Source organism: Schistocerca nitens, chromosome 3 (genome assembly GCF_023898315.1).
Source record: "Schistocerca nitens isolate TAMUIC-IGC-003100 chromosome 3, iqSchNite1.1, whole genome shotgun sequence".
In the NCBI taxonomy this organism is placed as follows: domain Eukaryota; kingdom Metazoa; phylum Arthropoda; class Insecta; order Orthoptera; family Acrididae; genus Schistocerca; species Schistocerca nitens.
In genome coordinates, this window is record NC_064616.1 from 376,548,962 (window position 1) to 376,573,290 (window position 24,329).

The following is a 24,329-nucleotide window of genomic DNA, read 5'->3' on the forward strand; positions in this document are numbered from 1 at the left end:
TTCAAGTGATGGACTGCATGTATTGGTATTTGTATTGATAGTGGCTAAACTATTACCGTATTTTTGATAGAGCAACTATGGTTTTTGAATTGATATTGACAAGCGCATGGTGCTCCTCTGCATCCTCATCAGCGATCTGACGTAAGGTATTACTGCTTTGCGTTTCTTACGGCTTGGCTTGTATCTAGCGGCAGTGTGTCTGATTACATTTTCTGATGAACAATGTACCAGAGTGATGATTAGGCTTAGCTTAATATTCAGCATTGGTTACGTTCGCATCCAACATTCAACCAGTTATCAGGAATTGGTAATCATTGTTTTCATTCGCCAAATATATCGGAAGTATTACTTTATTTCCTCAGGAATTTAGCCAGATGTAATTGTATTAAGTGTAACAGATGCTGCGTGTTGTATTACTTTATCCGAGGGAATATTGTAATAATTATTCTAATAAATAAGACGTTTATTTGAATTTTCCTATTTATTTAATGTGATCAGACTAAAGGTCTCATCTTATACGTTTCTAAACAAATTACCAATATATATTTTTGGGTTATTACTTTTTACTGCCACAGTACGATGTCTGTGAGGAGTCACAGTTGTATCTTAGGGTCACTTTTATAAAATAAGATAAGTCACGACGAAGCTGCGCCTACCGAGTTCTTATCTTATTGTTTTCAGGTGATGTGGCACTGCCAAACATTGTATGTGTAATTGTTTCTGTGATTTAATTTTTTATTCTCAAACATAGTCATCGGAAGTGGCCGGCATTAGCTCTTACAGAAGTTGTTTCTTAACCGAATCATGCCATAACATCTCTACAGCCGGCCATTGTGACCGAGCGGTTCTAGGCGCTTCAGTGTGCAACCGCGCGACCGCTGCGGTCGCAGGTTGAATCCTGCCTCGGGCATTTATGTGTGTGATGTCATTAGGCTAGTTAGATTTAAGTAGTTCTAAGTCTAGAGGACTGATAAATTCAGAAGTTAAGTCCCATAGTGCTCAGAGTCATTTGAACCATTTGAACATCTCTACAATACTGAGAGATTGTAGGACTACGCTGCGCAGTATATGTACTGATATCAGTCGTTTTGGATTGAGTCAGCTACTAATTACTGATATATATATCGTCTTTTAACAGACAGCAGCATTACCTGCTGGGTTTGAAAACTACTGTCACTGATAAGGCATGAGACTCGTTTTCAGGCTCTGGTGATTAGGACCGCTTCACCATTACCGTTCTTACGCTTGTTAAACGCCTGCGAGTGGTACACCGTTCTTTGTAAGCGAGTTTTTACGTTCCACGTGGAAACATGAATAAATTAGGGAACTTCGTTCACTCTGCGGCCATGGTCGTAGGCAACCACAATACCTATCTCCTTTCCGCTAAATTGTCATGTCTTTGTGTCGACCCATCATGCTGCGCTGATTGCATCCAAACGACTGGCACATCGATGCCACTGCACAGCTATCACTGACGTCAGCTGTGGACTGTCGCGATTCCGCCTGGTGCCAATACGTACACCATGTGCAGCGCTCCAAAATTATTAGCGAGAGCTTTGAAGGGGGTAACTAATATTTTCTTTTCAGCTGAGCTTCTCATCGCCTTCTCAGCTGTTAACAAGAAATCAAACGGCTAAAAAAGTTGTAAGTGGAGAAAGTACAGGGTGTTTCAAAAATGACCGGTATATTTGAAACGGCAATACAAACTAAACGAGTAGCGATAGAAATACACCGTTTGTTGCAATATGCTTGGGACAACAGTACATTTTCAGGCAGACAAACTTTCGAAATTACAGTAGTTACAATTGTCAACAACAGATGGCGCTGCGGTCTCGGAAACTCTATAGTACGATATTTTCCACATATCCACCATGCGTAGCAATAATATGGCGTAGTCTCTGAATGAAATTACCCGAAACCTTTGACAACGTGTCTGGCGGAATGGCTTCACATGCAGATGAGATGTACGGCTTCAGCTGTTCAATTGTTTCTGGATTCTGGCGGTACACCTGGTCTTTCAAGTGCCCCACAGAAAGAAGTCACAGGGGTTCATGTCTGGCGAATAGGGAGGCCAATCCACGCCGCCTCCTGTATGTTTCGGATAGCCCAAAGCAATCACACGATCATCGAAATATTCATTCAGGAAATTAAAGACGTCGGCCATTAGATGTGGCCGGGCACCATCTTGCATAAACCACGAGGTGTTCGCAGTGTCGTCTAAGGCAGTTTGTACCGCCACAAATTCACGAAGAATGTCCAGATAGCGTGATGCAGTAATCGTTTCGGATCTGAAAATTGGGCCAATGATTCCTTTGGAAGAAATGGCGGCCCAGACCAGTACTTTTTGAGGATGCAGGGACGATGGGACCGCAACATGGGGCTTTTCGGTTCCCCATATGCGCCAGTTCTGTTTATTGACGAAGCCGTCCAGGTAAAAATAAGCTTCGTCAGTAAACCAAATGCTGCCCACATGCATATCGCCGTCATCAATCCTGTGCGCTATATCGTTAGCGAATGTCTCTCGTGCAGCAATGGTAGCGGCGCTGAGGGGTTGCCGCGTTTGAACTTTGTATGGATAGAGGTGTAAACTCTGGCGCATGAGACGATACGTGGACGTTGGCGTCATTTGGACCGCAGCTGCAACACGGCGAACGGAAACCTGAGGCCACTGTTGGATCACCTGCTGCACTAGCTGCGCGTTGCCCTCTGTGGTTGCCGTACGCGGTCGCCCTACCTTTCCAGCACGTTCATCCGTCACGTTCCCAGTCCGTTGAAATTTTTCAAACAGACCCTTTATTGTATCGCTTTTCGGTCCTTTGGTTACATTAAACCTCCGTTGAAAACTTCGTCTTGTTGCAACAACACTGTGTTCTAGGCGGTGGAATTCCAACACCAGAAAAATCCTCTGTTCTAAGGAATAAACCATGTTGTCCACAGCACACTTGCACGTTGTGAACAGCACACGCTTACAGCAGAAAGACGACGTACAGAATGGCGCACCCACAGACTGCGTTGTCGTCTATATCTTTCACATCACTTGCAGCGCCATCTGTTGTTGAAAATTGTAACTACTGTAATTTCGAAAGTTTGTCCGCCAGAAAATGTACTGTTGTCCCAAGCATATTGCAACAAACGGTGTATTTCTATCGCTGCTCGTTTAGCTTTTATTGCCGTTTCAAATGTACCAGTCATTTTTGAAACACCCTGTATCAGGATTTAATCGATTGTTTCCGAACTGTATTCGACATCTAGTAATCCATGGAACAATACAGCGAAAGAAATTCTGCGATGATAGTTTATGCAGTTGGACTACTACTTCAATAACAAAATCAAGGAATCTAATACTATAACGGTACTTAAACAACAAAGATCAGTAGCCGTTGAACCGAGCTTCAGAACATAGCATTACTCAGAGCATGTTACATACTTGTGGAACACTGAACATTCAACAGAGAACAAAATATTACAGACTAAGCAGTTCCACCAAACAATGCCGGTTTCCAAAATTGGAAAACTATTTCGCCAGGTGAGGGCCCTCAAGCCGGCTTAGGATTTGCAGGCAAGATAAGGACGTTAGTAACATTTTTAATTGAAAATGGAAGGTGCTTATCAAGCGAGATACTGACAACTCTCATATATATATATATATATATATATATATATATATATATATATATATATATATATATATATACTCCTGGAAATTGAAATAAGAACACCGTGAATTCATTGTCCCAGGAAGGGGAAACTTTATTGACACATTCCTGGGGTCAGATACATCACATGATCACACTGACAGAACCACAGGCACATAGACACAGGCAACAGAGCATGCACAATGTCGGCACTAGTACAGTGTATATCCACCTTTCGCAGCAATGCAGGCTGCTATTCTCCCATGGAGACGATCGTAGAGATGCTGGATGTAGTCCTGTGGAACGGCTTGCCATGCCATTTCCACCTGGCGCCTCAGTTGGACCAGCGTTCGTGCTGGACGTGCAGACCGCGTGAGATGACGCTTCATCCAGTCCCAAACATGCTCAATGGGGGACAGATCCGGAGATGTTGCTGGCCAGGGTAGTTGACTTACACCTTCTAGAGCACGTTGGGTGGCACGGGATACATGCGGACGTGCATTGTCCTGTCGGAACAGCAAGTTCCCTTGCCGGTCTAGGAATGGTAGAACGATGGGTTCGATGACGGTTTGGATGTACTGTGCACTATTCAGTGTCCCCTCGACGATCACCAGTGGTGTACGGCCAGTGTAGGAGATCGCTCCCCACACCATGATGCCAGGTGTTGGCCCTGTGTGCCTCGGTCGTATGCAGTCCTGATTGTGGCGCTCACCTGCACGGCGCCAAACACGCATACGACCATCATTGGCACCAAGGCAGAAGCGACTCTCATCGCTGAAGACGACACGTCTCCATTCGTCCCTCCATTCACGCCTGTCGCGACACCACTGGAGGTGGGCTGCACGATGTTGGGGCGTGAGCGGAAGACGGCCTAACGGTGTGCGGGACCGTAGCCCAGCTTCATGGAGACGGTTGCGAATGGTCCTCGCCGATACCCCAGGAGCAACAGTGTCCCTAATTTGCTGGGAAGTGGTGGTGCGGTCCCCTACGGCACTGCGTAGGATCCTACGGTCCTGGTGTGCATCCGTGCGTCGCTGCGGTCCGGTCCCAGGTCGACGGGCACGTGCACCTTCCGCCGACCACTGGCGACAACATCGATGTACTGTGGAGACCTCACGCCCCACGTGTTGAGCAATTCGGCGGTACGTCCACCCGGCCTCCCGCATGCCCACTATACGCCCTCGCTCAATGTCCGTCAACTGCACATACGGTTCACGTCCACGTTGTCGCGGCATGCTACCAGTGTTAAAGACTGCGATGGAGCTCCGGCAAACTGGCTGACACTGACGGCGGCGGTGCACAAATGCTGCGCAGCTAGCGCCATTCGACGGCCAACACCGCGGTTCCTGGTGTGTCCGCTGTGCCGTGCGTGTGATCATTGCTTGTACAGCCCTCTCGCAGTGTCCAGAGCAAGTATGGTGGGTCTGACACACCGGTGTCAATGTGTTCTTTTTTCCATTTCCAGGAGTGTATGTGCCACTAATACGATCTTCTAAAATCAGTTAGGGCATGAATAAGGAAAATGTTCCAAGTAAAGAACAAGTCTCTTAAGACTCGTTACTTATTCCAGTACTCCCATTCTCTTATTACACTGTAGGAAATACTACAATAAGCCACAAGTGGGTCAGTTCAAGTCCATTTAAGATAGCAAAATGACAAGATAAAGGCTCAGGTGAACATTTACAAAGATAAATCTTCATAACTTAGGCAGATATTCTGATCGTTCACTGACCTGCGTAAATAATTTCTAAACGCCAGATAGGAACTCAAAATATGCCCCAATAGCACTAATAAATTACCTAGTACTTCACTGAGTGTTGATGTATATCATTTCCACACCACATCTCTCGTCTATTGTGCCCCAGTCTCACACAGCAACCGCAGTGCTAACAAGAATGACGTCCACATTGAAGAAAAAATTAGAGTTATTACAGGAACACTTAATGTAACTTCTACAGAATGGACACAAAACGCCAGTGATAAGACAATTGCACAGGCCAGGCTACAGGAAGCAACATCAAGAGAACTTAAAATTTCCCTTATTTTAAATTCATGGGGGTCTACAAGATATCAGTTATTGTATTCTGTAATCAAGGTAAGTTCTCTCAAAACATTTGTGTGCATTTGATTACGTGCTCCACAGACAAAGTTTAGTTTCATGATATCGAAAAATAGCTCGAGTCCATAATCACAGTATGGTAGTGTATGAAAATAATTTACCACCAAGGGAGAACGTTCCTAGGTATGTGCAGTATGCCAGCGAAAGAATCCCTCTTTTCAAAATTAAACACCTTAAAAACCAAGATCGACAAACGAGTGCAACAAACGGTATGTTTTTTGTGAAAGCTGTAAGAATTTTGCACAGACGTTCGAAAAGTTGCTAAAAGATGATCCTCCAACCGCAATACATAGTAGCTCAGAGCGATCAGTTTCAACGTTGAAACGTGAAAAGAGGTTAGCGTACCGAAGAAAGAGGTTGGTGTAATGTATTCCATCGAACGCTCACGTTAAAAGACACTGTCTACCGGAACCATCCCAATACTCTGGACGAGCTTGAGTAGAGGACCTGTGTTTTATCTCAATCCATTCCCGTTAAGACACTACAGGATGTGATGGCAAATTACAGTTTTCATTTGTGCGCCTCGATACTGCGAGTAGTAGAAGTTTGAAAAGATTGTGATGTGACTGCAAAGACTTCTTGCAGAGGACGAATTTAATGTCACACGTTGATACTGCAAGAGCTGCGGAGCGTACAGTGCCATCTGTTAGCAGCTTTTCGAACTATTTCTGCATAACTTCTGGCAAGGGAACCTCCCCATCGCACCCCCCTCAGATTTAATTATAAGTTGGCACAGTGGATAGGCCTTGAATAACTGAACACAGATCAATCGAGAAAACAGGAAGAAGTTGTGTGGAACTATGAAAAAAAATAAGCAAAATATACAAACTGAGTAGTCCATGCGCAATATAGGCAACATCTAGGATAACGCGAGCCCAGGGGCGCCGTTGTCCCGCGGTTAGCGTGAGCTACTACGGAACGAGAGGTCTTGGGTTCAAGTCTCCCCTCGAGTGAAAAGTTTACTTTGTTTATTTTTGCAAAGTTATGATCGGTCCGTTCGCTCATTGACGTCTCTGTTCACTGTAATAAGTTTAGTGTCTGTGTTTTGAGACCGCACCGCAAAACCGTGCGATTAGTAAAGGACTTGCCTCTCCAATGGGAACCGAAAACATTTGATCGCAAGGTCATAGGCCAACCGATTCCTCCACAGAAAAACACGTCTGATATGACACTGGTGACGACATGTGCGTCACATGACAGGAATATGTTGTCGACGCACCTAACTCGTACACTTCGTGAATGGGTCAAAAGATTCTTCTACCTTGCCCGATTTAGGTTTTCTTGTGGATGTGATAATCACTCCAAAAAAAGTGATGAAAACATAAGAGTTTGTCACATAAAGTGCAACAAATGAATGCAACAGTTTCACTGTCGCACAGTTTTCCCTGTGCTATGTCAAAACATATGTTTTTAACGTTTCAAAATTTTTCCGTGTGTAGACCGTCAAATCCTGCATATGTCCAAGCAAATCTGAACATGTCCTGGAATTTTGGAGAGCGAAGTTAATTATGTGTGAGTGCCTGAACTTTGATAATTGTCTGAAAATAAAAAATTAAACTTGTCACTCGAGGGAAGACTTGAACCAAGGACCTCTCGTTCCGCAGCCGCACACGCTAACCACGGGACCACAGCGCTGTTGAGAGCACACACACCTTTATGTTACATATCTTGCACATGTACTACTCAGTTTGTATATTTTGCTTATTTTTTCATAGTTTCACACAACTTCTTCCTGTTTTCTCGATTGATCTGTGTTCAGTTGCTCAAGGCCTATCCACTGTACCAACTTATAACTAAATCTGAGGGGGGCGCGATGGGGAGGTTCCCTTGTGGGTAAAACTCTTACAGCTTTCACAATAAACATACCTTTGGTTGCACTTGTAACACTCCCTTTTTATTTGGTGTATCCACTCGTTCGCGGATCTGAATAGCAGCCCACGTAAGTATTAATTAATATGACCGTGTACCTAATGGGGCTGGCAATCGGATTGGACTGCTTGGGAGTTGTTACATTCCATTCTGTCCTCCTCAAATGCTGCAATAATGAAATGTCTGGTGGCAAGAGAACAACAACACAGCTTCACTAATCAAGACCTATATTCATCTCAAAACCACAAAGATAAGGAGACAGCCACTGCCTTCGTCAATACACTGTTAATAACGGCTAATCTCAGCACAGGCTTCCTCGCTATTCATAGTCGTCACACGCAAAATACAATCACTGTAATCCAACACTGTAATCCAAATAATGCCGGCGCGGTAGACGCGGAATCTCAATAACGGCACATAAATATCACTGAATCACTCTGCTAATTAAACTTCTTCACTTTCCCGTATAACACTAACACAAAGGGGTTAAACCGCGGCGATGGCCACTCCCTTTGTCGATAATTTGCATTATTTCAACTGCTGGCTTCTGCACAGCTCTCTGCCCGCCTCGCGGGAAACTCCAACACACACTACTGACTCAACTCTCGCTCTCGCGACCCAACACACTATCGATAGTTGCCCTGTCGACCTGTGCTGATGCAAACTAAGTAATAAGGGCCTGCGGACCCCTTACATCCCCGCCCTCGAAAACTTCTTTAGAGCCGCAGGCGAAAAAGAATCGGCTAGGGAATTAAACATTGCTACATTTGAACAAAACACACAGTGTAAATAATTAATGAAATTACAATTCACTAAATAATCCCTCGACTCCGGTAGTGGGCTGCCTCCACAATAAATTTTACAAAGGGTTATTACATTACATAAATATGGTATTGTCCAAATTACAATTTTTTTATCAAGCGGCAATAGTCCTCTATAGTCCAAGATTGAATGAAACAACATACACTCAAAAATTATTACCTAAACACATGACATATGAATTACTATACTACAGATTATTTACTACAGATTTTATACCTATTCTCAGACAATTATCGATATGAAACATACAATTCTAATTACAATACATCACTAGACACAATGTAAATAAACATTTCCTTTTTCAAATGTTCGTTTAACAATTAAATGTTCTAAATATGTCCTACCCAACTACATCAAAGGAGCTTGAACACTCTCAGTCCAGACATTTGCCCTAATCAAGTTCCTCTTCCTCATCTGGGTTATCCCTACTCTCGTGTGAGTAGTACCTTTTTATGTTCTCCACATGTTCCTTACCATGCACTCTCTTTGTCCGTGCATATTCCAACTCCACAGTGTTAGGATGACCAATTTTTATAATCCTGTACGGTCCCTTATAAACGTGGTTAAACTTATGTATTTCAGAGTTTATTTTCTTTGATTTAGCATGAACCTTTACTAATACCAGGTCTCCCACTCGGTAAGTTATCGGTTTCACTAGCTTGTCGTGTCTTTCCTGTCTTTTCCTAGCCTTCTCCTTCATACTTAATTCCACTAGATCCAATTTCCTTTCCCAGGTCAATGAACTTCCTGGTGGGTAGACTACCAACTCACGAAAAATACTATCGGATTCTTGATTGAGCAACACTTCACACGGTGCAAACCCTGTAGAATCATGTGGGAGGTGATTCCTAACCCGCTCAAATTCTTCCAGATATTCTTTCCATGACCCATGCTTCCTATGACAGTAGGTTCGGCATAAACGGTTCAATTCCTTCATTGTTCGTTCCGCTGGGTTGGAAGCTGGCCTATACCTAGAAATGGCAATTTGCTCTATTCCGTGCTCATTTAGCATCCCTGTCCACTCCTTTGACCTGAACTGTGACCCATTATCGCTCAAAATTCGCTTAGGAATACACACCTTTTGAAAATAGTCTTTCTCAAAATGGTTAATGATGGCTCTACTAGTAGCTTTCTTCAATGGGTAAAATTTTATGTACTTGGAAACCAGTTCTTCCACTACTAAGATTTGTGTGTAATTCCCTCGTGAGGCAGGAAGTGGCCCAAAGAGATCCACTGCAACTATGTCCTTAATTACTGTTGGTACAATTGGATGCATATATCCTTTGTGCTGTACTGTAGTCGTTTTAGATTTTTGACAGGTGTCACATGTACTCAGTATTTTACGTATACGCCTTCCCATGTTGTTGAAAGCACAATCTAACTTCAACTTTTCCAGACACTTCTTCGGTCCATAATGCGCATTACTATAGTGCGTATACCAAATTACTTTTTCTACCACATGCTCAGGCACACAGAGTTTCCAGTTCTCCTCACTCTCCCTGTTTCTCTTATAAAGTATCCCATTGTGAATATAATAAAATGTGCGAATCCTTTCCTCTCCTGCACACCTGTATTTGTTTTTAATTGTCTTTAATTTCTCGTCCTCGTTCTGTTCCCTACGCACATTCTTTAAGAATTTCCTTATGAATTCTTCATATTGTACTCCCCTCATCAGGTTAATTCTAACTCCTTCTCCTTCTGGCCTGTCCACCAATATTCCTCTCGAGTCAGCTGGTAATCTTGACAAAGCATCAGGCATTATGTGTGTTGCTCCCGGTTCATAAATTATTTCGAAGTCATAGTCCTGTAATGCCAGGGCCCATCGCGTCAGTCTGCTATGCCTCAACTTGCTTGTAGTCAGAAATGTAAGGGCCTTATGGTCAGTCACGACTTTCACATGCCTCCCGGCCAAATAATACCGGAAACGCTTAAACCCCCACACAATTGCCAATGCTTCCCTTTCAATAATCGAATATTCCCTCTCCCAAGCAATTAAACTTCTGCTACGAACGCTATTGTTCTTACACTCTCACCGTTTCCGCTCCTCTCTATTTGGTACAAATGTATTCCTAGTCCATAGTCAGAGCTGTCTGCTCCTAAATAAAAATCCTTGGAAAAATACGGGTGGTACAATATATCTGCATTATACAGTGCTTCCTTGATATTCTCAAACTCGGTTTGGCACTCTGCATTCCAATGCCACGGCATCCTTGACTTGGTCAATTCCCTCATACTCGGGGCATTAAGTACAGATCCTTTTACAAATTTTCTATAAAACTCACAAACCCCAAAGAATGCTCGCAACTGTTTCTTACTATGGGGGGTCGGAAAATTTCTAATAGCCTCCATTTTACTAGGATCAGGATAGATGCCCTCCTCGGATATTATATGGCCCAGAAATTTTATCTTTGATTTGCCAAATTCCGACTTGTCCAGGTTTACAGTTACCCCTGCAGTTTCAAAAGCTGCCAAGATTGCATTCAATCTATTCAAATGTTCTTCCCATGATTCGCTTGCTATCAAGAGGTCATCCACATAGACGGTGACCTTCTTAAGTAACTCCTCGCCTAGTATCTTATCCATCGCTCTTATAAATTCAGACACTGACACATTAAGCCCAAATGGCAACACTCTAAATTGATAGCACCTTCCTCCATAAGTAAATGCTGTATACTGGCGGGACTCTGTGGCCAATGGTATTTGCCAGTACCCAGCAGTCAAGTCGATACTACTAAGCACCTTTGCTCCTCGGAATTTTTGAATCAGTTCTTCTATAGTCTCGGGTTTGTCCCGCTCCGGTTCGATAATTTTGTTCACTGTTCGTGCATCCAAAACTATCCTCACCTTTCCATCTTTCTTATCAACAACAAATAGGGGGTTGTTATATTGACTGTTGGCCCTTTCTATAACACCAAGGTCCATCATCCTCTGTATTTCTTCATCTACTGCTCTCCGTTTCGCCTGGGGAATGGAATACTGTTTTATATTGAACAGTTTATGGTTCTTTATCTTTAGCTTACACTCCACCCCTTTCATGATACCTGGCCGTTGAGAAAATACTTTACAACGCCTGTATAATACTGTGGCTAATTTCTTCTTAGTCCTCTCATCTAGGTGTGTCATCTCCTCCAACTTTTTTCTGATCTTATCCTCTTTATGTCTATCCTCTCGTGCTAATCCCTCAAGGTATATCAACACTTCTCCTCCTAGTTCCTCTTCCCCGTATCCCGTGGTGGGTTCCTCTTCAAGACACAAATTTATTCTTCTGAATTCTTCCTCTTCTTCGATTGCATTCCCCTCAGCAAACTTTAACCTCTTCTCTTCTCCCTTTCTTCCTTTGACCTTGATAGTACCTTCATCAAAACTCACTACTGCGTCAACTTCATTCAACCAATCTATCCCTAAAATAATTGATGTGTTCAATCCGGCCACCACCAAAAATGTTGCTTCGTATTCTTCTCCCTCTATCTCGAAGGTAATCAACACTTGTTCTTTAATATGTTTACTCCTTGCGCCCAACGCGTTCACAATTCTCACTCCACTCACTGGGAAACTAGGCAAGCTAATATTTGCTTTTAGTATCTGTTCATATAACCTTTTGGATACTGCACATGCTTCACTTCCTGTATCGACTAATGCCTCGATATTCAGTCCACATAACTTGATCCCTATCATGGGTAGCCTGGGTTCTTTGGGAATCCCACTTCTTTCCTCCAGTAGATCTTCTCTTAGGTCTCCACCATTGTCGTGTCTTAGTAGGTTTACCCTGGTCCTCGTAGCTCTCACTCCCGATCGGACCTCATCTGGAGTGTCATTCAGTTTTCCGGTCTCTCCACCTCTTCTATATGCACCGTGTCATTCATTCGCCTATCCCATCTTCTCTCATGATCTCTTGGTTCTTCATTCCTTCTCCAATCATTTCTCCATTGACGTTCACCACCATGGTTCCTGTACCTATGACCACCACCCCTTCCTCTATAATTAGATGAATTACCAAAATGATTCCTTGGGTCATTACTTCCCCCTCGGTTTTGATCGTTAGCTTGATTGTGTCCCTGTGATCGAACAGATTCCAACTGTTCCAGTATCTCCATTAAGGCCTCCCTATTTTTAATTAGGCTCCCAGATACACTTTCTTGCATTTTCTGATTCAATCTTCTTTTTATCGCAGATATCATTACGTCATCACTCAGGGGTTGTTCCAAGGTCTCGTTTAGTTCCCACAAATGTTCGGTAAACTCTCTCAACGTTCCTCTCCATGTACTAAGTGACTTGCGGTGGAGTAGGTCCTCAATTGCTGCACATTGATGATTTTTGGACCAGTATTTCTTCAAGAATTCCTCTTCAAACTGATCATAACTAGTAGTCCCTTCCTTCTTCCGGACTCCCCAAGTGAAGGCCTCACCTTCCATTCTATCTATTGCAAATTGAATCTTGTCTGAGTCCTTAAGATGTGCTGGGAAAACTCCTTTTAGCCATTTCATAAATATCATTGGGTGCAATCCTCCTTTTGGTCTAAATTTCTGCCCTGTATTATTTTGGACGTACCGATTATCATTGCTCATCAAGGTAACGACTCTACCTTCCCCAACGGTTAAAGTGGCATTGCTAATTCGTTTATCAATTTCTTCTGTCTTGCTCTCCAATTTCTGCACTCCCTGTTGTAATTGTTTGACCTCTATTTCAACCCTCTTGTTATCCTCTTCTCGTTGCACAGCTATAGCATTTCTCAGATTGACAGCTAGTTGGTTTTGCCTATCTCCTATCCCCTTAACCGCATCATTGCATTGTTTCTGCATCTGCGTCATCTCGGCGATTCGATAATTACAATTTGTTTCCACTTCGTTGATTCTTTCTCCCAATTCGGTTTTCGTTTCACCAATATCGTCCTCTATTTTTTTTGTTAACTTTCCTTCCACCTTCTCCATGTCTCCCTGGACTTGGTCTATACTCTTCTGCAGCTTATTCTCTCTCTTGTTGATATCCATTTTCCACTGTTCTTGTAGCTCCTGCATTTCCTTCTTCAGATTACATTCCATCTTCATCTGCGATGTTTTGATCTCTTGTGCTATAATTTCTTGTAAATCTTCCTTTAACGATGCGTTATTTTCTTGTAAAACCCTTAGTGATTCTCTCGTTTCTTGTAAACCTTTCTCCAATGATTCTCTGAGACCTTTCTCTAATAATTCTCGGGATATTTCTTCCCTTTCTCTAGCTTCTTGTGAACTCCTCTCTAACGATGTTTTAGTTTCTTGTGAACTCTTCTTTATCAAGTCTACCAACATCGACCACTTATCAGCATCCTCTGAAACTAACCTAGCTCTCGTCGTTTGTCCCGGTGTCTCGGGATAGTTAGTTGAATGTGCTGTTGGGCTTCCTAATGACAATCCACAATCACTGATTCCCGAATCATCTCTGTCTTCCTGTCCTATCCCTTTCCTTTCAACTACTGCCTCACAGACCTCCTTATCTTCAGTAGACATGTTTGGTTTATTTTTAATGCACAGGCAAGTAATACAAAAATAACCTCTAATAACCCAAAACACTTCTAATTACCATGAAACTAATCAAACAGTACCTGCAATCCTTTCAGTTAATCCCCAAACTGATACTACATGCATGAGTACCGAACATCACAACTCTCAAAAACCTATTAATTTCCAATAACAATTTCCACATACACAGTTTATGTAAAAATGTTTTAAACAAGATAATCACAACACTCACAAAATCTATAAATGTAAAATCCCCAAAAACAATTACACTTTAGACAGTGCAGTGTGCATAAATAAGTATGCTATATTTCAGAGTATGCTTCGCAAATTTTTCGGAAATTACTACCATTGGGCATTTTTCCTAATGTAAATATCAGTTAAAAATTGTTTAATTATCGCGAAGATTGCACACTGCAATTTAATGTTATGTCAACCAGTCATCTTCACTCACCAACCGACGTTACCGCTAGTCGCGATGTTTTGACGTTTGAGGTGGGCGTGGCGCTGTACTGCCGCTGGAGCTGGGTGAGGTTGCGCTGCCGTGGCGAGACGTCGTAGTTCTCCGTCGACCGCTCCGTAGCTCTGCAGGCGGGCGTAGTCCGTAGTTTAGCCGCTAGGTGCCGGGACTGCGCTCGGTGTTTCGAAGTCGCGTTGCTCGCCGTGGTGGGATGTCGTGTGAAATCACCTTGCGGACCGAAGCTCTTTGGCGCAACTGCTACACAGGTCTGCGTGACGTCACTCAACAATTGCGTCGCCACAACACATTATCGTCTGCATAACAGTTTATGGGTCCACACGAAGCTGTCCGATTTTCACTGTTCAAAAAGCAATTTCAGTCAAAATACTACCACTAAACACCTTTTTAACAACTTTCGTGACGAATTCTTGGCTCGTTTTGCTATAGTAATGTTCACACGTGCCTCTCTTTAGTGTTCACTTTTCACAGTTTTTCGCGCGGATTTACGCATTTGCACATTATGACACAGTTTGTTGGCACTATATTCTTATTTAATATGGCAAGAAAAAAAAATTTTTGTCACAATCGTAAGGTGCTATTACTTCGTATTGTTCAAAAATGCACTGTTCCTTGTCGCGATTTTAAGGTTTATGCACTGTCCCGATCCAAATTGAAAAAACACTTTCTTGCGTTAAGCAAGGTATAATTACTTATTGTTCATTACGAGTCGTCCGAAAATTGCACTAGTCCTTTCACGGTAAGCCAAGGGTGTAACACTCCCTTTTTATTTGGTGTATCCACTCGTTCGCGGATCTGAATAGCAGCCCACATAAGTATTAATTAATATGACCGTGTACCTAATGGGGCTGGCAATCGGATTGGACTGCTTGGGAGTTGTTACATTCCATTCTGTCCTCCTCAAATGCTGCAATAATGAAATGTCTGGTGGCAAGAGAACAACAACACAGCTTCACTAATCAAGACCTATATTCATCTCAAAACCACAAAGATAAGGAGACAGCCACTGCCTTCGTCAATACACTGTTAATAACGGCTAATCTCAGCACAGGCTTCCTCGCTATTCATAGTCGTCACACGCAAAATACAATCACTGTAATCCAACACTGTAATCCAAATAATGCCGGCGCGGTAGACGCGGAATCTCAATAACGGCACATAAATATCACCGAATCACTCTACTAATTAAACTTCTTCACTTTCCCGTATAATACTAACACAAAGGGGTTAAACCGCGGCGATGGCCACTCCCTTTGTCGGTAATTTGCATTATTTCAACTGCTGGCTTCTGCACAGCTCTCTGCCCGCCTCGCGGGAAACTCCAACACACACTACTGACTCAACTCTCGCTCTCGCGACCCAACACACTATCGATAGTTGCCCTGTCGACCTGTGCTGATGCAAACTAAGTAGTAAGGGCCTGCGGACCCCTTACACAGTGGACTATTGGTATTGATTTTCGGCATACCAAATTTTGAAATCGGGGACTCCCTCGCTGGACACCCTGTACTGTCAAGTTGTCGCAAACTCCTCTGTTTCACTAGGGGAAATCAGTCCGAAGAGGAGTTTGTGAATTAGACTGAACCAACTGAAGACGATCCATACCATAAACTTCGGTCTCTAATCTCTACCTAACTCTTCCCACTGTTGCTGTGAACAACGTTTGGGACACCTGATACAACGATATCTTCTGCATTCGACTGTCTATAAAGACTCCTATTAGGTGTAGAACTACTATCGAAGACTCGATATTGTACTTTATAAATGTTGTTCTGTCATAGAAATAAAAAATAAAGAATTTCTCTTCCATATATGAACAGTATTCCATACTGTTTGTCATCCAACTTTTTCGAAGAATTAATAATATTGTCGAATTTAACTTCTGTCCAGGTTTGTTGTTCACAGCTACGTACTTCCAGTCGACAGCTAGTATATGACACTTTCTGATTAAATCGGGACAGACATATTCGTACGTCGCTAGCGCTCCCTCAAAAACTACCCAAGTACGAACTGACAGTCAGTCATGCCGACACGTACATCAAGAGGAACTGTGTGTCTGAAATCTCCATCTCCACTACAGAACATCGTAAAAGGTTCTAAATCGGTCCCTGTGGTAATAAAAAGGACATCGGCTACAGAACATTTGCCGAATATCTGTAGTAAAAAGTGTGGGCAAATGGCGTACTTCGATTTTATTGCACCATTAAGTTTGAAGGACTGTTTTCAGGTGTGAGGCACTACGCTGTAGATGGCTGTGAAGTATCTAACACCCAATATCGTTTACTACTAAGAGCACCAGTCCACAGCAATGGCTTTACCGGCGGCTCGCCAGCATTTCGAGGAGTAAGAGAAGCGATATGAGTTCCTGGAAGTATCCTTCTGTTTTTTAGGACATTTGCAGACTAAATTCGCAAAATTCTGAGCATTAAATAGCTGTGGAAACGTCCGCGGAATAGTCTAGAATAATTATAGCTTATTAATGGTAACAATGTCCACAAACGAGTAGGAACACTAGCGAAACCTTCAAATTCCAGTAAGACATGTATCGCAACGAGGGATAGATTTTAGGGGTGACAGCGTAATAATTGCAGTAAGGAACTTGATAATTTACAGTGAGGTCATATATTTCTAAATCCAGCATAGTCTGTGTGGAAGTAAGAGTTAATGTACACCTGTAATCAAGGTACCTGTATTGTTTCTTACGTTCCATTATTTTTCAATATACGTTGGCTGACAAAAAAATTGAACCAATCAGAGGACATGGTCGGGTGTCAATGGAACTTCGTACATGTACACACCGTTGGCAGGAATGTAAATGATAACATTTGGTATTCTTTGTGACAGGTAGAACGGCCATCAGAATGGAATAGTTTTGTTCGTGTTTAGTGTAGTTACAGGCCTGGTAGAGAATAAGGGCCGTGAACAGCATCAGATGCTGAGTGATCACTGTGAACGACACGAAGACGTCTTTTACTGGAGTGAGGAAGAGACATCAGCACCTGAGAGGGTTTGAAAGGAGTGTCATTGAGGGTCTCCGTTTGGCCGAAGTCTCTGCGTGATGTTGAGATTCTCTCGCGGACAATAAGATCTCAGATCTGTCCCCGATGTAACATGTGTGGATTCAACTTGGCCATCAACTCCATATCAGCGCCAGGACCTGTTTCATCAGTTGTGGGCCTAATTGCCTCACAAGTGAATAGAACGGCTTCATACCACTAGATAAATCAGTGCATGCATCCAGGCCAGAGGGGATGCAACGTATTACTGGTAAGTGCGCTCATACTGCCAAATTCGTTCTGTATTTGAATGGACATTGTAATCACTGAAATAACGTAATATATACTGTCAGCCTGTAATGTTTCACTTCGTTTCTTCCTCCCGTTCTGGGTGCTTCACTTTTACTGACAGGCAGTGCATGATTTTCTGCTATACGGATAAATACAGAAATAAACCAGTTCTGATCTACGGAACAGCATCCCATACAGTGTTTAACCATCTTTCACAAAGAGTTAATAATACTCAGGGATTTAGCTACTTCTAGATTTATGATTCATATCTACGCTATAATAGTCGTGACCCAGCAAAGGACATGTTCTAATTAAATCGCGGCTAATGTATTTGTGCGTCGCCAGCAGTCCTGAAAAATTGACCCAAGTGTGAAGTGACAGAAGTCTCGGCAACTGCGTCAAGAGATGGTGGCCAGATGCCCTTCCTGACTCCGCCATTCCCTCATAGGGCGGAATTCGTCTACCCAAACTGTCTGCATGTAGACAGACTTTCATGTTCAAGGGTAACAATGTTTTTCTAAATGTTTGTGAAGCGTGTGTCTGAAGCGGGATGTTGGTTGGTTTTGTGAAACCACCTAAAAATCCTCATCCAAGGCGACCGGTTCACTGGCCGTAATCGTTCATCCGCCAAGCTGAATCGATACAGAGTAGACTCGCCTCCACGCAACCGGAAGCGGCGTGTTAACGCGTTCAGCTATCCTGTCGCGTCAGTCAATTCTCAGCTAATCTGAGGATAATTCCTAATAAGTTGTTGTGAGACATACACTGATCCGCCAGAACATTACGACAACTTATTTACTATCGATATAAACCAGTCCAGGCGATAGCAGCGTCACATGGCGGGGAATGGCTGCTATTCAGACACACGCATGATGTATGTAGCATCAGTGAGCGAGCTGTCGGTGTGTAGAACGGGGAAGGCACGCGATCTGTCTGAGTTTGACCGAGGGTAGATTATGATTGCCCAGAAGCTGGACTCGAGCATTTCAGAAACTGCACAAATTGTCGGGTGCACGAAGGGTGCTGTTCTGAGTGTCTTTAACACGCGACGAAACCAAGATGAAACCACGTCCAGACGTCGTGGAGTTGGGCGGCCACCCTTCACTACAGGTGTCGGACGTTGTAGTCTGTACTGACTGGTAAAACAGGACACGCACCGATCTGTGGCGGAACTAACATTAGACTTTAATTCTGTGCAGAGTAAAAGTGTGTCTAAACACATAGTGCACTGAACACTCCAATGGTGGGCCTCTGCAGTCGACGACCCATGCATGTGCCAATATTAACACCACGACTTCGGCAACTACGACTCAAATGGGTATGTGACCACCGGCACTGGACGTTGGCACAGTAGCAGAGCACTGGAAAATATGATCAATTCCGATACTTTCTTCATCATGCCGATGAGAGGGCCCGAATCCGTCGTCTTCCAGAGCAGCAGTTCCTTGACACCTGTACTGTGAGGCAGAGACAAGTTGGCGGCTTCTCCATTATGCTCAGGGGAACATCCACGTGGGCAACCATGGGTCCAGTGGAGCTCGTGCAAGGCACCATGACCGCCAAGGCGTATCGTACACTGGTTGCAGACCACGTAGACTCCTTCTTGAACATCGCGTTTCCCGACGGCAGTGGTGTTTCTCAAGAAGATAATGACCCTTGTCACAAGGCCAAGAGTGGAATGGAGTGGTTCAAAGAACACAGTGACGACTGCCAGTTGATGTGCTGTCGCCCCAACACGTCAGATCTGAAACCTGTCGAACACATCTGGTATGTGATTGAACATGGCGTCAGAACTCATCGCCCCTTTCCCGAAATTGACTGGAATTAGGTGACTTGTATGCGTAGATGTGGTGCCAACTCCCTACAGCGACCTACCAAGTTGTCATTCTTTCGATGCCACGACGTGTCGCCGCTGTTATCCGTGCCGAAGTTGGACATACTGACTATTGCGTAGGTTATCATAATTTTCTGGACGATCAGGGTATATTTGTAACACATTATTTCTGGTCTTGCCTTGAGGTCGTCCTCTTGGCTGCTGGGAATGCCCCAGCCGGTAGTAGGGGCCCTGTCCAGCCTGGAGCTGACGGGTTGGTCCAAAGCGAGGCTTATTAGGCTGGTTATTGTCATTCCCATGGATCACGTGTTCCCAGCGCATTCCTCAGCCTTAGACGGCTCCTCCCTGTCAGTGCGGCAGAATTCATATGGGCGCCTTGTCTGGCCTATATGTTTCAATATGTACTTACATTTGCAAAATTATTGAACTATTTGTACACATTATTAAGATGCATACATGGCTACTATGACCTTCTGAAAATAATTCACGTTAACAGCGTAGGTGCATCTAACAAATAAGGTTAGGTGGACTCTGAAGACAGAGCCTGCCCGTCGATAAGCAAGGTTTTGACAAAAGGGATTACAAGGGACATTGAAACACGCAAATGAGTTACAGGTTCAAAAACTTAATTTGAAGACCTTCTTGTAGATGTCGAGCTCTTGTTAGAAATAAGGCAACAAGTGGAAAAAAAACTTTATCCATATGAGTCGTGAGATGAAACACATTTTATTTTGAATTTCAGTGGATACGTGTGCACTTCTGTTTTCGTATTCCTAGTCTGCAGCATTTGAACTATAGCTTGCATCACACTAGCTCTACTTCCATCTTTTTAGCCGCGTGGGTAGAAATCCACACATACTTCACCTTCGTTGAAAATATTCCAACGCCATGTAACATAAACCCAAACGGCTCTGCCGGCCGCGGTGGCCGAGCGGTTCTAGGCGCTTCAGTCCGGAACCGCGCGACTGCTACGGTCGCAGGTTTGAATCCTGCCTCGGGCATGGATGTGTGTGAAGTCCTTAGGTTAGTTAGGTTTAAGTAGTTCTAAGTTCTAGGGGACTGAAGACCTCAGATGTTAAGTCCCATAGTGCTCAGAGCCATTTTGAACCAAACGGCTCTACGATTTCGCTCATCTTTTGCAAGATTGTAGTACATACCTAATGTAACAAAAAAATCTCAATTGCGATGCGATTCTCAAGTAATCTTCATAAATCAAGGGTAAAAGTTGTTCACAATGATACCAAGCCATCGAGCAGCACAATCAGCTAAGGTGGTACTGTGATGCCGAAGGATTTGCTACAAACAGATCAAACAGCAGTCAGGTAAGGTGGAAGCAATAACACTTTTATTCAGAATACAGTTGAAGAAAGTAATAACACTATCAAGCAACTGTACAGTCTACACTCCTGGAAATTGAAATAAGAACACCGTGAATTCATTGTCCCAGGAAGGGGAAACTTTATTGACACATTCCTGGGGTCAGATACATCACATGATCACACTGACAGAACCACAGGCACATAGCCACAGGCAACAGAGCATGCACAATGTCGGCACTAGTACAGTGTATATCCACCTTTCGCAGCAATGCAGGGTGCTATTCTCCCATGGAGACGATCGTAGACATGCTGGATGTAGTCCTGTGGAACGGCTTGCCATGCCATTTCCACCTGGCGCCTCAGTTGGACCAGCGTTCGTGCTGGACGTGCAGACCGCGTGAGACGACGCTTCATCCAGTCCCAAACATGCTCAATGGGGGACAGATCCGGAGATCTTGCTGGCCAGGGTAGTTGACTTACACCTTCTAGAGCACGTTGGGTGGCACGGGATACATGCGGACGTGCATTGTCCTGTTGGAACAGCAAGTTCCCTTGCCAATCTACGAATGGTATAACGATGGGTTCGATGACGGTTTGGATGTACCGTGCACTATTCAGTGTCCCCTCGACGATCACCAGTGGTGTACGGCCAGTGTAGGAGATCGCTCCCCACACCATGATGCCGGGTGTTGGCCCTGTGTGCCTCGGTCGTATGCAGTCCTGATAGTGGCGCTCACCTGCACGGCGCCAAACCCGCATACGACCATCATTGGCACCGAGGCAGAAGCGACTCTCATCGCTGAAGACGACACGTCTCCATTCGTCCCTCCATTCACGCCTGTCGCGACACCACTGGAGGTGGGCTGCACGATGTTGGGGCGTGAGCGGAAGACGGCCTAACGGTGTGCGGGACCGTAGCCCAGCTTCATGGAGACGGTTGCGAATGGTCCTCGCCGATACCCCAGGAGCAACAGTGTCCCTGATTTGCTGGGAAGTGGCGGTGCGGTCCCCTACGGCACTGCGTAGGATCCTACGGTCTTGGCGTGCATCCGTGCGTCGCTGCGGTCCGGTCCCAGGTCGACGGGCACGTGCACCTTCCGCCGACCACTGGCGACAACATCGATGTACTGTGGAGACCTCACGCCCCACGTGTTGAGCATTTCGGCGGTACGTCCACCCGGCCTCCCGCATGCCCACTATACGCCCTCGCTCAAAGTCCGTCAACTGCACATACGGTTCACGTCCACGCTGTCGCGGCATGCTACCAGTGTTAAAGACTGCGATGGAGCTCCGTATGCCACGGCAAACTGGCTGACACTGACGGCGGCGGTGCACAAATGCTGCGCAGCTAGCGCCATTCGACGGCCAACACCGCGGTTCCTGGTGTGTCCGCTGTGCCGTGCGTGTGATCATTGCTTGTACAGTCCTCTCGCAGTGTCCGGAGCAAGTATGGTGGGTCTGACACACCGGTGGCAATGTGTTCTTTTTTCCACTTCCAGGAGTGTATGTGGGCTACAGGAAGACATAGCACACAGCAAGTAAGCACCTCGGGAGTTACTAGAGTAGCTATCACCATACTGGTAACTTGGTTTAAAGTGTGTAATGGAGCCCCTATAGTGAGGTGTAGTCCAAGGCCTACGTCTGTGAGTCGGTATCCGCCGATGATAGCATTCGTCAGATCGGCGGAGGTCGGCGCTAGTCGGCAGGAACAGCGGGACGCTCAGAGCAGATGTCCGGCATAGCTCCCAACAATGACTGGTTTGTCGCACGTCGTGTGCCAGCTTAATTAAGTACAGCTGTGGCGGATGAACACAGCACGGACTATTTTTTAGCACGTGATACAGAAGAAAGTAGTCCGCACTGACTACACTTCCTATTGTCGATCGGAACGACGCGAGACATATATATATATATATATATATATATATATATATATATATATATATATATATATATATATATATATATGTGTGTGTGTGTGTGTGTGTGTGTGTGTGTGTGTGTGTGTGTGTGTTCAAATGTGTATGTATTTTTAAGGGACCAAACTGAGGTCTTCGGTCCCTAGACTTACACACTACTTAAACTCACTTACGCTAATAACAACACACACAACCATGCCCGAGGGAGGACTCAAACCTCCGGCGGAAGCGGCCTCGCAGTCCGTGACATGGCGGCTCAAACCGCACGGCCACTCCGCGCGGCGACGCCAGGCAGAGAGAGTAGCCCCTCCAGTGGTGGCGTCCAGAGTTCCCTGTGATAAGAACCCGCGTTGATGTTGGTATGCTTCACTGCTCGTAACTGTTGTGGTCCTAGCTGGCTGACAGGCGCCTATGCCGGTTGCAGACGACATCTGAAGCTAGACCATGTGCGGAAAGTGGGTGTGCGTAGAGTTGCTGTCTGGTCAAAAAGTAGGTGCAAAGACCACAGGTAGATTAGAATGCCGTCGGATTGTTGTAATCATTTACACAAATCTTCCAACAACCACTCGTATGACGATTCTTCTTGAAGATCCTGGTAACGGTTCCATTTCAACAACGCAGTAACATATCTTATTAGTGAAGACTAACGATCGAGAGTCCTGAACCGTTATGAACAGTTGACTAATAACTCTTTCTTTCACTTTTAGCTCCGAAATGAACCGGTCTGTAGCACAGGAGGTAGGAAAGCCGGCAGTCCGAGTCTATTCCACGAATAGAGCACAAGTTCAGTGTACTAGGTGTACAGCGAAGGAGTCCCTGATTTCAAAACTAAATATATCGGAATCTAAGATCAATAAACGAGTGCAACACGTGGTATGTTTTATTGTGAAAGTGTAAGAATTATATAAAGTAGTTACATAGAAGTTTCGAAATAGTTCCAAAAGTCGCCAACAGATGGCGCTGCAACACGCAGTGCCTATAAATGGTGCGCCGCAGCTCAGAGTAGTCAGTACTACCCTTGAAACGTAAAACGAGGTTAACGTACCGAAGGAAGAGGTTGAATCATGTATTCCATTGAACAACGTGTTTTTACTGGAAAAGCACAGGTTAGAAAACAGCCCTGCGACAAAAGGACATAGTTGCCAACACGATTCAGTGTTCCAGAAAGATCCGATGCGAAAACTATTCTCAAATTCCAACGAACAGACAGCGTGGTTGATCTCTCGGGGAATGTTGGCCCCAGGCAAATTGAAGTTACTCTTAAACATGTCGCCACGATTTCTGGAATTCTTCATTAAAATCTAAGGAAATCCGTGTGAGGAACTGCTTCTGAGACTGGTTTGAATTATTCTAGCAAACAGGAAATATCGAGACAAAGCCTACACATGTTTCCATTCAAAATTCAAACCACCAGGCCATACCTGTGCGACAGAGGGCTGACATTGCGAACCAAATTCTCACAATGATTAAAAATGTAGGACCTGATGTTGAGCGCATCTAGTACACAGATGAAATACACTTCCACCTGAATACGAGGTGCGGCTAGAAAAAAAAC